This window comes from Bombus bifarius, unplaced genomic scaffold (assembly GCF_011952205.1).
Source record: "Bombus bifarius isolate JDL3187 unplaced genomic scaffold, Bbif_JDL3187 scf7180000008000, whole genome shotgun sequence".
In the NCBI taxonomy this organism is placed as follows: Eukaryota; Metazoa; Arthropoda; class Insecta; order Hymenoptera; family Apidae; genus Bombus; species Bombus bifarius.
Window position 1 is genome coordinate 1,149,935 of NW_022884379.1, and position 12,938 is coordinate 1,162,872.

Sequence of the window (12,938 nt, forward strand, 5' to 3'; positions counted from 1 at the left end):
TATACCGTACGTCATATGCGTAGAGGAGAGTCTATAAAATCAGCCACGCGTACATGGCCATGTCTTCTGTCACTGTAAACGTTCTATAAACGTTAGAAAATAAAACGAACGAAAATATCTCTGGTTGGCTACCATTAAGGCTTCTTCGAAACGATAAGATTTTTAAATACTTTGCGCCCGACGGCCGATCGACAGCCATGAAATACATTGTTTCTAATTTTAGCGATGGCTCCGGCGCGCGTTCATTGACGAAAGTTTGTGTTGAAAATAAAAATGAACGCTGGCTGGCAGCTTCCGATGGTTTCTCGCCGTTTCTAATCACGATTTGCAACCGGTACGGGATTCTTTAATGGGGGAATCGAGGTAAACCGTTATTAGAACATATCGATATTATTATTAGACCGTTATACACGTCCCGATAATCTAAGGAACGCGTAAATATTTATGTAATCCTCGTGACGTAAATTTATAACATTGTTGTACGAGTACCGCGGTATCACTCGTGTTGCCAAATGACGTGCGCGTTGCGATCAGAATAACGTAGCTGGTAACTAATGCTCAACGAGGAATCCGACAGAGCCGTAGTGGATTTTTCTTTCTCGTTTAAAATCTGCCTTGCTACACGAATAAAAAAGTGTATTATTAACGCTCGCAAAAAATAAACGATATATTAATTTACGACACGGTGTCCTGATCTTCTCAGAGCTATTTATTATCCATTCTACTTTTTCTAGCCTTAATCACCGTGCTACTTTACAAATTATTGCGAATGCGAATATAAATACTGTTGCAGTGCTGTTAATGAATCTTTTACGAGCCGCGAATCATGCGCTGAAATGTCGCAACATGTGAAACGTATATTTTTTTTAATATAATTGTATTTGCTATACAATTCGGAATGAACACTATCGAATTGTTTTAAGCCCAATGACATTAATAATAAGAAGGAAAGGAAAGAATCTACAAAAAGGAATGGTAATTAGAAATATTTTCAAAACGACGAGAAATGATGAAATAAATTTCACTCGGGCGACCGGGTGTCCCATAGTGTCGTTTCATCTTTCGTGAATTCCTCGCGTCGACCGTTAATTAAGGATGGTAATTAAACACCAGCAGGCCACTGATACATTCTGGCGACGATAAATCTCCACGACGCAGTTCCTCGTGTTTCAAGGCGTCCTGATGACGCTTATCGGCCCCACAGTGGGTACGTTTATTCCGCACGACAAGCATTTTTCACGTCGACTTTTGGATCCGCCCAATTGACATAGCTATGCTAATTTGAGACTAAATACGCCACGAACGAAGTCGGTCGTAAAGGGAACGCAAATACGATGTGCGAACACTATCGTAAATGATTTTATGTTTGCTATATATGTTTTTGCCAACATAATCATGATAATTATGTTTCGTTACGGTACTAATGAAATTTCTCTCAAAATGTTTTCTATAATACACATAATACACCTATGAAAGTATTTAAATACTTTTTGTGAGTCAGTCTATATCGCTCGAGGTTCGATATGAAAATAGAAAACACTCGATAAATATTCCACGGCGGGCGCTGTTACTCGTCCAGACATCGAATAAATTAAACCTAAAAGTATCTTACTCTCGTTCGATATATATCTAGTTGTTGCTCCTCGTACTTTCCTCTTTCCTGTTCTGTTTATATCCAACAACACGAAACCGGTTTCAGAACGATCCTTCAGATCATATTTATTCGTAAAGATTTCGCTCAGCGCCAGTGGAACAAGACGTCAATGATCAGACACGATTGAACGCGTAGCTTAAAGGTATCGAAAGCCTGGAAGTTAATTGTCCGAAAGAAGCATCCAGATCAATCTTTATTTTACCAAATAATTAATAAATTATCGTAATTGTTACTGCAATTATTATATATAATTTAATGAATTATGAATAATTTAATAAATTTAATTTTTAATGAATTAACAAGTTATAGATTTCTTTAATCTATATAATATAATCTTACAATTTTCCGTCAAATAAGCTGAAAAAATTCCGCCTGAAAAATGTTACTAACAATATTATTTTGATCGTATAACAGCTCTGAAAATACCAAAAGATACTTTCGATCGAGGGGCGATAAGTAAGCGGAAAAAGAATCCCAGGTCGAACGACCCGAAATAATTTCTCGATAGGTAGATCGATTAGAACCAGACGCCGGGCTTAACTCGTTAGACGCAGAAATTCGCATTCATCACGCGAACATCACGGAAACCGAACTCTCTTACAGGAGAGACACTCGTTTCTTCGTATCTTTGACTTTCCCTCTTTCGTAACGTCGGGCAAGCATCCATTATTTAAACGAACGACGTTCTTGTTCGAGGGTGTGCAGCAGCAGTCGTTCAATATTTATGAACTACGGGAAACGAGGGAATGCTTACGAGATATTCGGCCAGGCTGTGATCATGATCCTCGCGTAATGAATCGTGTCCCTGAAGTACACGAACTTTAATTAATCGAACCTTTTCCCCCCTTATTCTTAACTAAAAGATTGTGTTTCGCGTTGTTTCGTGTGTTGGAAATCTTACTATACAGGGTGTGCAAATAATCAAGATACAATCAAGACGAGGATGGTTCTAGAAAATGAAATTTAAAAAATATATGGAAAATAAAGAATAAAATATTCTTACATGAGGCTTTATTTTCGAAAAGGTCGAATGTTAAGAATATTCTTTGAATATACCTGTACTTAACTACGTCGTAGACGAATACAGATTTTGATACAGGCCACACCCTGTTTACAAGTAACGTTAATATCATACCTAATATTGATTTCTTATCAGTTTCTGTGCTATCTAAGTACACATCAGCGGTAGATATTAATTTTATGCCTCTTTAGATAAAATTTCCGTTTATTTACTGATTTTGCTTACATTTCAATTTGTGAAACGAGTTCCTGGTAAGACAGAATTTCACGATTACCGAAATATCCTGTATACTGGACTTATTTCCTTTTTAATATTTAACATCGTAACTCTGCTCTCAGATAAATTTCCAAATAGATTATTATCAATCTGGAGAAGTTAGAATTCCGTCCCGCACAAAGATTGTGTTTTCCTTATCCTAATCCTTGCCCGTTAGGTATTATGAGCGTAATGAAAGGGAGGAAAGTTTTAAGCGCCATCGTAAAATTCCTTTGTTCTGGGCTCGTTTCAGGGATACAAGCTCGATATTTTAACATCGGTGCATGCCGGTTAACCAAGTTATATTACCGCTCAAAGATAGAAACTCGGATGTTTATCGAATCATCGATATGTATCGTTTCGCATTCCCGGTTCTGGCCGCGGAAACGTCTTGTGTTTCTCCATGCCCGACTAAGATCCTATTCTACTTCCTTCGTTTCTGCTCAACTTGTTACTTTACCGAGGAAACTCCGATGGATCTCGTTCGACCAAAGAAAGAATCACGAGCGAAAAAACTCTATTTCGTTTCCTTTAATCTTGAAAAGACAAGACGTCTCTTGTTCGCGGTGAATCGTCTGTTTCTGAAAATAAGAAACAACAAGCGCACACGAATGGCCGGGGTAGTTCATTCAAAATCGCTTTTCCAGCAGCGTAAAATCACGCCGTGCTCGCATCACCGTGTTTTCTTTACTGAAAGACTTGTAGGATCGTTCCTCTCGCCATTCTCCACTCCTAACTTCGCTGATTACGGGATAATCTCTGTGAGAGCTCTCATGGTTTCAACGAGAGGCGATAAGAATCGTATACAAAAAAAGCAGGAAAGGTATCTCGGTAATCAGTGCGTGAAAAAATGCTCTTCTACAGTGCGCTAAGAAAAGACAAAAAGACAAAAGATTTCAAGACAATTCTAGATATCCATTATCATTCTATACGGCTATCGATGTATTTCTAGCGTAAAATTATTAGATTGGTGGATATTAAATGTCATTTATTTCTTCATAAATTTTCTCCATTGCTTTGATATTCAAATTCACACCACATGAATATCGCTTATCTTTTTTAACACTCTGTATATGTTTGATTTTTCTGCTTTTTCTTTTTTTCGTTTCCATTACATATGCTTTTTTCTCCTTTTCGCTTATGAAATCCTACTGGCTATATCGTAATCGCTTATAAACGTTGCTCTTTCATTAATTTCCACCGTTATCATGGAGGTGGGAGAGAGAGAGAGAGAGAGAGAGAGACAAAACAAATCACTGGCGTTTTATCTCGGCGAGAAATCGCCTTTTAACGCGAACCGCGCTTCTTCCGTTCATACGGTTTCCACGACTGCTGGTCCCACGTGTAAAGGGACAACAGAACCTCCTCGAATTAATTCCCTGTGCAAATTGTTATGTAAATTAGACACCCTTTAGACTTCTCCGTCTATTGAATTTTTATTCAGTGATCTTTCTTTAGTTTCGTTTTCCTTTTCTTCCATTAGAGAAGAAGAAAGAAATATTGTTGGGATCCGGTCGAGAAACGTGAAAGACCTCGTTCATTTGCTTGATCTTTTTTCTCATCACGTTCTCTTTTAACATCGTAATATCGTGCAATTATTCAATACTCGAGAAAATGATCGATAGCATTGATCAACAATCAAAAGGTTCAAACAGGAGGGTGAATCAACGCGGTCTGCATGGATTGCTTTAAAGGTGGAGCGCTATGGTAAGTATAATTATGATATTTGCACGATCTTGTCCTTCTCCACGCGGTTTGCACACACATGCGCTTCCACATTTCACACTCTATGCACGCGCCTTTACACAGCTGGTGCCTGGATACACTTCGACGTGGAATTATTTTCTTCATTCTACTTATTTTGCTTCGTGGCTTTGTAATCAATGACCTTGAAAGCGTGCATTTCAAGAAATACTAATATTTAGACTGAGGATTTTTACGCATTTCCGACAAATTTGAAGGTATGCGCAGAATATTAAAAAGTATATGAAACATTCAGAGTATAGTATTTTCGTTATAATATTAAATACATAGATGAAACAAAACTCTATCCATATTCCTCCTTTTTTACTTGTTTTCATATAATTATGAATTTCTATCAACGACAAACATCCACAGTAATTCGTATTAATCATTATTTTAATAATTCTTTATTTATTTATAATAAAATTATCTCCTACTTCGTCGGAATATTTGCGATCGTCTGTAAATTTGCTATATCTCGTTTAATCGGATGAAGCTACGTATAAACTGTGAAAAGGTTTGATCCGGTGCATTGTGGAAGAAAGATCCAAAAGTAGAAACAACTGCTTCTATTGTTATCGGCCGTATCAGCACGCAGAATAGAAACTTTCTGCGTATCTTCCTCTGGTAATTCAGCACCTTTCCCGAGGCCAAACTTGGCTGAGATTTTCGTGTTACACGCGCACGTGTATTTGGAATATACCGTGACGTATTTTCTCGGTGTTTGCGCGTGTTTTTGTGTTACATTGCACAGCTGCATCGCAGATTTCCATCGATCTTTTAATGATCTTTTAAGTCAGCAATCCTCGGGCGTGTAATCAATCATTCGAACGGTTCGCGGATCTAAACGTTCGAATGGTTACGAAAAGAGATGGATAGAGAAAGAGACACAGTTATTCAACCGTTAATTTGGTTTTGCGCACGAACGAGGACCAAAGCGCAGGAAAATAGCGAGCTTGTAACAGGTATGAACCTATGGAATGGTTGGCCGGTTAATTGTCTTCGGTTCGGTCGAGTAAAATTTATTCTAAATTTTCCTTGTCCAATTTTAACCTGTCTTTCTTCAATTTTCTATATTTTTCAAGCGGTTCAATCGTCAGAAACTGTAGATATGTCAATCAGCTGAATCGTCTAAAAAATTCTAGATAGAATCATTCATATTCAAATTAGATATAAATCTCGAAGATCCGCTAAAAATTGTTCCGCTGTTCTCGATTTGAAAATAACATTTCAATGCACCGAAACTGTAATGAATTTTCCTATACGCAAGAATAATCGTTGACTCAGTTGATTGTCAAAAACTATGGGCCAACCATACTGGAATTACCTAAAAATTCTAAAATTAAAGAATTATTCACACCAGATTCCTCTATTTAAAAGGGAAACTGTGTACCACTGTAACGAAGGGAAGTCGTCACAAAGCCCCACCTACGCATCCATGATTCCTAATTGCCAAAAGCGGCACGCCGATCGTCAATTTCGAGAATTTCGCCTACAAACCATCGTATTCGCGACGCGACTCGAATAAGAAGCGGCCTGGCACAGTCACGTCATCTCGGACGTGCGTGCAGTACACGCGAAAATAGCACGATCATTCGGCCGGAATTGGTCGCACGATGAGTTTTCTCGGCTCGTTGATTCCGTGAGACGTCACGAGACATTGGTGCACGTGCTAATTAAACGTGTTTCGATGGAATTTAAAATGTTCACCGGGCATTTCGTATTCCGTGCAACGATCCAGCAGTTCAGTTTCCTTGGTTTACGAGCTACGTTAGCTTCAATGGCGTCGTAAACGAGACAACAGGCACAAAGTGAACAACGTCCTTTTAAATCTTCCAGCTACGTTTACGTTCGTCTCGTATGTTCTTATCGTAACGACAATCGGTAATGATCTCTAGATTATTGGTTCTACCTGTATTATCCTTGGCTCATTCTCTGTTACTATGAATTTTTCTGTCTCCCTGTTGCTCTTATTTCAACAAACGAAAAGACTTGCAATGTTTTAAAAAAATTTTTGTGGATTGTGAAACTGGTCTTCTTTTAGCACGGTGTATCCTCTTTGTAAAACCATAAAAAAATATGTATTGATTTCATTATTGTTAATTAATGAAAAGTAATTTTTCCACAGACTAAAAAATATTCGGCGCCATAAGGTATAAAAGAAGAAAGATTAAAACAGTTTCTACTGATCTTTACAATGTTAGGAACATTAGCTTCTTGCTTTAAAATCTTACGGTTACAAAAGCATTTTTCCCAACATTTAGACATGTTCGCCAGTCATGCTGGAAAGATAAGTCATCAAAACTGATGGTCTTAAACTTGTTGCTAGTAACTTTGCTCCAGAAGCTGTTCCACGAAAGTCCCTTTAATCACTCGAAATACCGCGTGGCGTGTAACTGTAATGAAAATAAACAGGACAAGAAAAAAGAAAATCCAAAATGTTCGAACGGCGCGTACAACATCGTTTAGCGTTTCTTTGACGAGCCCGGAAAACGCAGAAACGTTTTTTTTTTTAGATCAGGCTGCTTGCGTAATATAATTTTCAAAAACGTGTCACCTTTTGCACGCCTCTTGTCGTGCATGGCTAAGAATCTTTCTTTCTTGAATGTATGAAAAGCAGAAGGTGATCTACGAGAAGAGGATCGTCCAGACGTTGAAACGCAATCACGTTTCTCGCGTGAATTTCATAAAAATTAGGACATTGGTTGCTCGGATAATTCTTAGTTCATTAAACAGACTCCTTTTTTGCCTAATTTTGACAGGAATACAGTGACAATTTACAACATTTATAGAACATTCTAGTGTGTGTATTATTTATAAATATTATTCATAGAAAATTTGTATGAATGTATTATGTGTGTGTTTATATGTTTATACGAAACCTTTTGAATTTTCATTCATACTATAATGATACACGACTATCATGAATACAGCGATAGAATTTGAAACCAATTTGAAATAATAATAATAACATAAAATAATAATAGTTACAAGCCGTTTATTGCAAACGTACACTTAGCAAAAAGTAAAGATACATTATGAGTAAGTTAAAGGCTTAAATATGTATAGGTATTCCTTACTGAGATTGCATTTACACAACTTACACGCGTTATTTCACTGTTCGGCGGCTAATGGGTTAAGTAATGATTTTACAGGGCGAGCATACATCATCGTCGGCGTTTCTTCCTTGACAGGAGGGCGCCGTGAGATCAGAAAACGCGGGCAGCTGGCTCGTTTGGCTCTAAATAAAGCGCTCAAGTGCGGCAGGCGAAATGAAACGCAATAAAACTTATCCGCACCACTGGCGCGTTCCTTTCTCTCTCTCCAACTTCTGTCTCAGCTCCCTCGCCTCTTTTCTAAATCCTCATATTTTCTCGTTTCCCTTCTTTTCTCATTTTCACCCTTTCACGACTCTCGCCGTGCCTTCTTCCCTTCTTCTCTACTTTTCCCTCGCGCTCCGATATTTCATCTCTTCCTTCCAAGTTGCTTCTTTCCATCGTTCCTTCCTTCTAGTTCTTGTTTTTCTTTCGAACTCGGTCTTATTGTTCTTCCCTTGCCGCGATTGTTTCCATTCTTCCGTTCTTCCGCTCACGTTCGAGGTGAAATTAATATACAGGGTGATTAAAAAGTGGAGCAACCGACTATTCTTTTTTACGATTTTCTTTACTGATAGTTACAGAAAAGTCGCGCAAGTATCGCCGATTATTCTTGTCGCTGACTTTAAACGATCAGAAAGATGTCAGATCTGGGGAATTCTTAATATTTCAAGATATTTTGAAAATTGAAAAATGTTAAACAGAGCATTTTAACTAAAAAGGGCAACTAATTTAGCTCAATTGTGTAATAAGGTTCAACAGTAAGCAAAAGATATGTTTTATGGTTGAAGGTTTTTGTTATCTAAGGACTTTTGTAAATTGTATGTCATATATTTCGTTATGTGTTTGTTAAAGAATACGGTTCTTCCTTCGAGATTGTAATTATATCTGGTAAAAGTTTATCCAAGATTTCGCGATCGTTTCCCCATGTAATTTCGTAGTTTGTTATCTACGGGTATCATTATTTTCAGGAGTAATCCTGAACAGTATGTCGATGCTTTGTATCACTATCGATCGATTCCGGAATATTAAGCCAACAATGTAATACTCTCTAAGTAGCACAACAATTTCCTTCCAACATTCGGTTATCCGTTTTAGCAACGTTTCATCAAATCCTATCGAACAATATTATTATGAAATTCTCGTTAGAACTGAAATTAATATTTTGTCACTGAGCGAGCAATATTCACAAATAAAAGGAAAAACATGATATGGTCTGTTAAATGTTCATTCGTAATTAACTTGGTCTTGATTTTCAAACAATACGTAAAAACTATGCGTTTACCAAAGTTCTCAATTGAATTAATATTATTAGTAAAACCTTTCTTTTTTTGAAACGAAGTTTTCTCGATATCTCGGTGCCTTCAATGAAAAAATTCCATAAAATATTTTCGAATATTTCGTACCACGCCTTATATAATATTTTCTATGTCTCTTTTCTTTTTCTTGATATAGACGAATATTTTGTTCTCCACCACCGTGCAAATAGTTTCTATAGATGGATAGGGATTGATCGAAGGACGGGACGAAAAAACAGATGTGCCGATCGACGATATATTGGAACAGAAGATTCGATCAATCGCAATTTACTCGTTTATTTCCCGCTAGCGATCCTTCTCTTGCGACGAGGGCCGAAGGTCAGACAGTGGTACAAGAGGGTGATGGATTTTGTTGATCGAATAAAATAAAAATAACGAAGCTATCTCCGTGGAGCGATTAAAAGGAAGAAAATGATCATCGAAGGGAAGATTGTTTTCGTCGTTTCCAAGTCTGTAGATTCTAAAACGATGAAATCATTGGCACGGGGAGTTGCTTGGTGGTATCGATTTGTCCAAATCCTTTCTATAGCAGCTTTTATTCGTTCCGAACACGAGGTCGACCAAAATAATACTTAACATGGTTCTATTCTATTTCGATTGAAGTGTGGATATATTATGCGTGGTTCCTATCGATTATTTAGAACAAGTATTAAATACTTTTCTACGAAGTGTTATTTTATCGAGTAAAAGTTTAATATTAAAAACAGGTTTATATAAAAAGTATAATATTGCCGATATTACCTTATAGAATACCAAATTGACAAAAATATTTCATACGTGTCTATTTAATGTCTTCAAAGTGTATAAAAATAAATTAGAGTGTCGAATTCAACGTTTTTCAAGGATAAATTTTCATCGATGTTGGGTGAATATGATTCACCGTGACTTATAATTAGACTACGGATGTTTATGTATTTATCGGAAATTTTTGGCCGCAAGAATGTACAGAAAGTACATGATACACAAAAATACACAAAATATCGATTTACAGGGTGAAACTTTTTTTTTTATCGAAGTTACTCATAAAGCTATAAACTTGTATAAACATCTAGAGTCTATTTGTCATTTCATTTTTTAAATTTTGTACTTTGTTTAGTTACTTAATCATTTCCTTTGAACCTCTATTTTCTATTAACACAGCGAACCTAACCCGAAACTTTGTAACAACACTTCCTTATACGATACGTTATACGACCAAACGACGACTTGACATTTTATCGATACAAGGTAAAAAACGCACTATCGGTTCTCCTAGCGAGCCATATATTATACTCGAGAGGTGAACGTCCAAATTTCACGTTTCACTAACATAGGTTACATAAAATCGATGACACGCTATCCCTCTGACACTTTTTCCTTCCCATTCGCTAGCTCATATCCACATCGTCGACGACGCTTGTCTTTCCTACAGCCATAGATCGCCTGGATTTATTTCTTTTTCTTTTCTAGAGTCACGGCAATGTTTCCCGTACGTGTGCGTACGCGAATCGGGGTCGATCCGTGGACTCGCTCGAAATGCTACAACGGCCAGGGAAAATAGTTGGAGTGTGAGTCACACGATTTTATCGCGGCCAATCTAAAAGTTGCTTTACGAGCCGTTGTGGACCACCGACCGTCACTTTGCATTTCCATGGATCGCAGAAATGCTACACGATGGATATTAAATAAACCCGTCGGAAACGCGGAAAGGAACTCTGATTTTTATTTCAACTGTGACTTCGCACCGTTTTCACGTTGCTTTCGTGTCTTTTCTCAGACATCATGCCATGCTGTTTGCTGTTTTCTCACCCTGGTTTAGGAATAAGGTTAAAATTGCCTCGGGGACACCGGAGAAATTTCGATTGACAAGTCGAGCGAATGGAAATCCCGATTTCCCCTCGAGGGATCAGAGTCGCATTGAAATTACGATTCTTTTGTGAAAAGATACTCGTATCACGAGATTAATCGACGCAATGACGTATGAAAGAAAGCATAGAGATGGAATATAAGGCTTAATCTGTTTGAAGTCGGTGACGCATTACTGATAAAAACAGCCAATAACACAGGTTTCTAAAAGAAATTTTTATTATCAGCTAGTATTAAAGACATATTTTAAAAAAGCTATCTGGGGAAATACGTTACTGAAACGAAGTAACAGACGATATTACGTAAAGATTAAAGCAAAGTTTTATGCATATGATGCATATAGTGTGCCATCACAGATTAATTTAGGAATCAATGACACATGTATTCTTTCATTCCTCGGGCAGGACAGAAATCATCTAAAATCTAAAACATGTATTTTTCATCTCCAAAACCTTGTTACTTATTTCATTTCCCTACATAAACGGAACAAATTCGACTTCGAATGAATAGTTTGGATTAATTGTAGGTCTGGTGTTTGTTGAATTAGTGGAGGTTTATGTCCGATTTCGTTAGCACGTGACTTTAAAACATCGACTAACCGCACGACGCCCACGAAAGGAAATACCTTCAAAGGTTAGAATTATAGGATTCCTGATATATAGCTGGTAACGCGACACGCACTGTCATCGCACGCAACTCGTCGACACGCGACGTTAATTAATGTGAACGTTTACTTATTTATTTCTATCCCATGAAATTACTGTCTTTCATCAAGCATGCACAACTTCATTAAGAACTTAAATCGTTATAATAATCTTAATATCGTTGTGATTTATTTCGCATTATCATCTTTTGATAAAAGAGTGACGTAATTAAGGAAAATTCCTTATTAATTAAGAAACACGTAAGATTCTTGTGTAGTGTGAGTTACATATATATAATAAATGCTATAATATTTTATTATATAATTATAACATTGCTATCCTAATACACAGTTCAATTTTTTGATATATAGAAACAACTTCTGTAAATATTTCAAAACTGACAATTTTTTAGATAAATCGCTCATCTAGCAACAGGACGGTATAAAATATCCATAGGAAATTTGTCTTCAATCTCAAAGATTTTCTTCGCGAATTTAGATTAATAAATGAAATATCAAATTATTTGATACGAAATCGAACGAATATCTATGTTTATTGATTATTAAAGCAATGGAAAAGCTAGTCATAAAGATGGTCGTGTTGGCTATACTGCCAAATTGGCAGTGTTCCAAATTTCGTGCGAAAAAGAGACTACGTCTCTAGCAGACAGATTAGTAATTAAAGTACTTATTAATAACTACAGGATTAAACGCAAAAAATTCGAATGGCGGTTCTCATCGGTTAAGTGGGATCAAAGTTCGTCGAGGAATCGACAGCTTCGAGTCGATTAATCCGCGTCGAGATCAATCCCGGACACGTGGCTTGTCACTTGGAGTTGACACAGATTTCCACGAGTTGCTTCGACACCCAGGATACGCCGTATCCTTTGATCTGTTTCTGACAGCTTTATTTCGTTCCTATTACGCGTCAACCTTCCCTACCGCGTTCTCCAATGGTTCGTATTATTTTGCATTTCGCCTGAACTTCTTTCAAGCGGCAGGAGATTCTGTTCGTATCGAGTCAGACAACGAATAATTCGCTGCCTCCTCCATGCTCGAAAAATGTACAACTTTGTACAGAAATTGTAATTAATTTTCTAGACTTTTATTTTTTTCAAATTATAATTTTCAAACTTTGCACTTGCGATGTAATGCTACTCTATTCGTTCTTCATTCCATTATTAATAATCCCATTAAAATAATGAGTCCCCCTTACATTAATTATTTATCTCTCAAATATTTATCAAGCCTTCGTTAAATTGTTTTTAAAATAGCATGCTTCGCGGCATAAAGTACCACAGAAAAATTACAATAAGAAATGATCTATATAAACAACGCATCCCATTCAGCCTTTTTTAATATA

The 12,938-nt window shown here is 36.9% G+C and overlaps 2 protein-coding genes across 3 annotated transcripts in view; one reads left to right on the forward strand and one right to left on the reverse strand.

Moving 5' to 3' along the window:
- LOC117206234 (cytochrome b5-like) overlaps positions 1-12,938 on the forward strand; it is a 68,527-nt gene that overhangs the window by 37,004 nt on the left and 18,585 nt on the right. The gene's annotated exons all lie outside the window — the stretch shown is intronic.
- Positions 1-12,938, reverse strand: part of LOC117206233 (junctophilin-1-like) — a 45,829-nt gene that overhangs the window by 19,999 nt on the left and 12,892 nt on the right. The gene's annotated exons all lie outside the window — the stretch shown is intronic.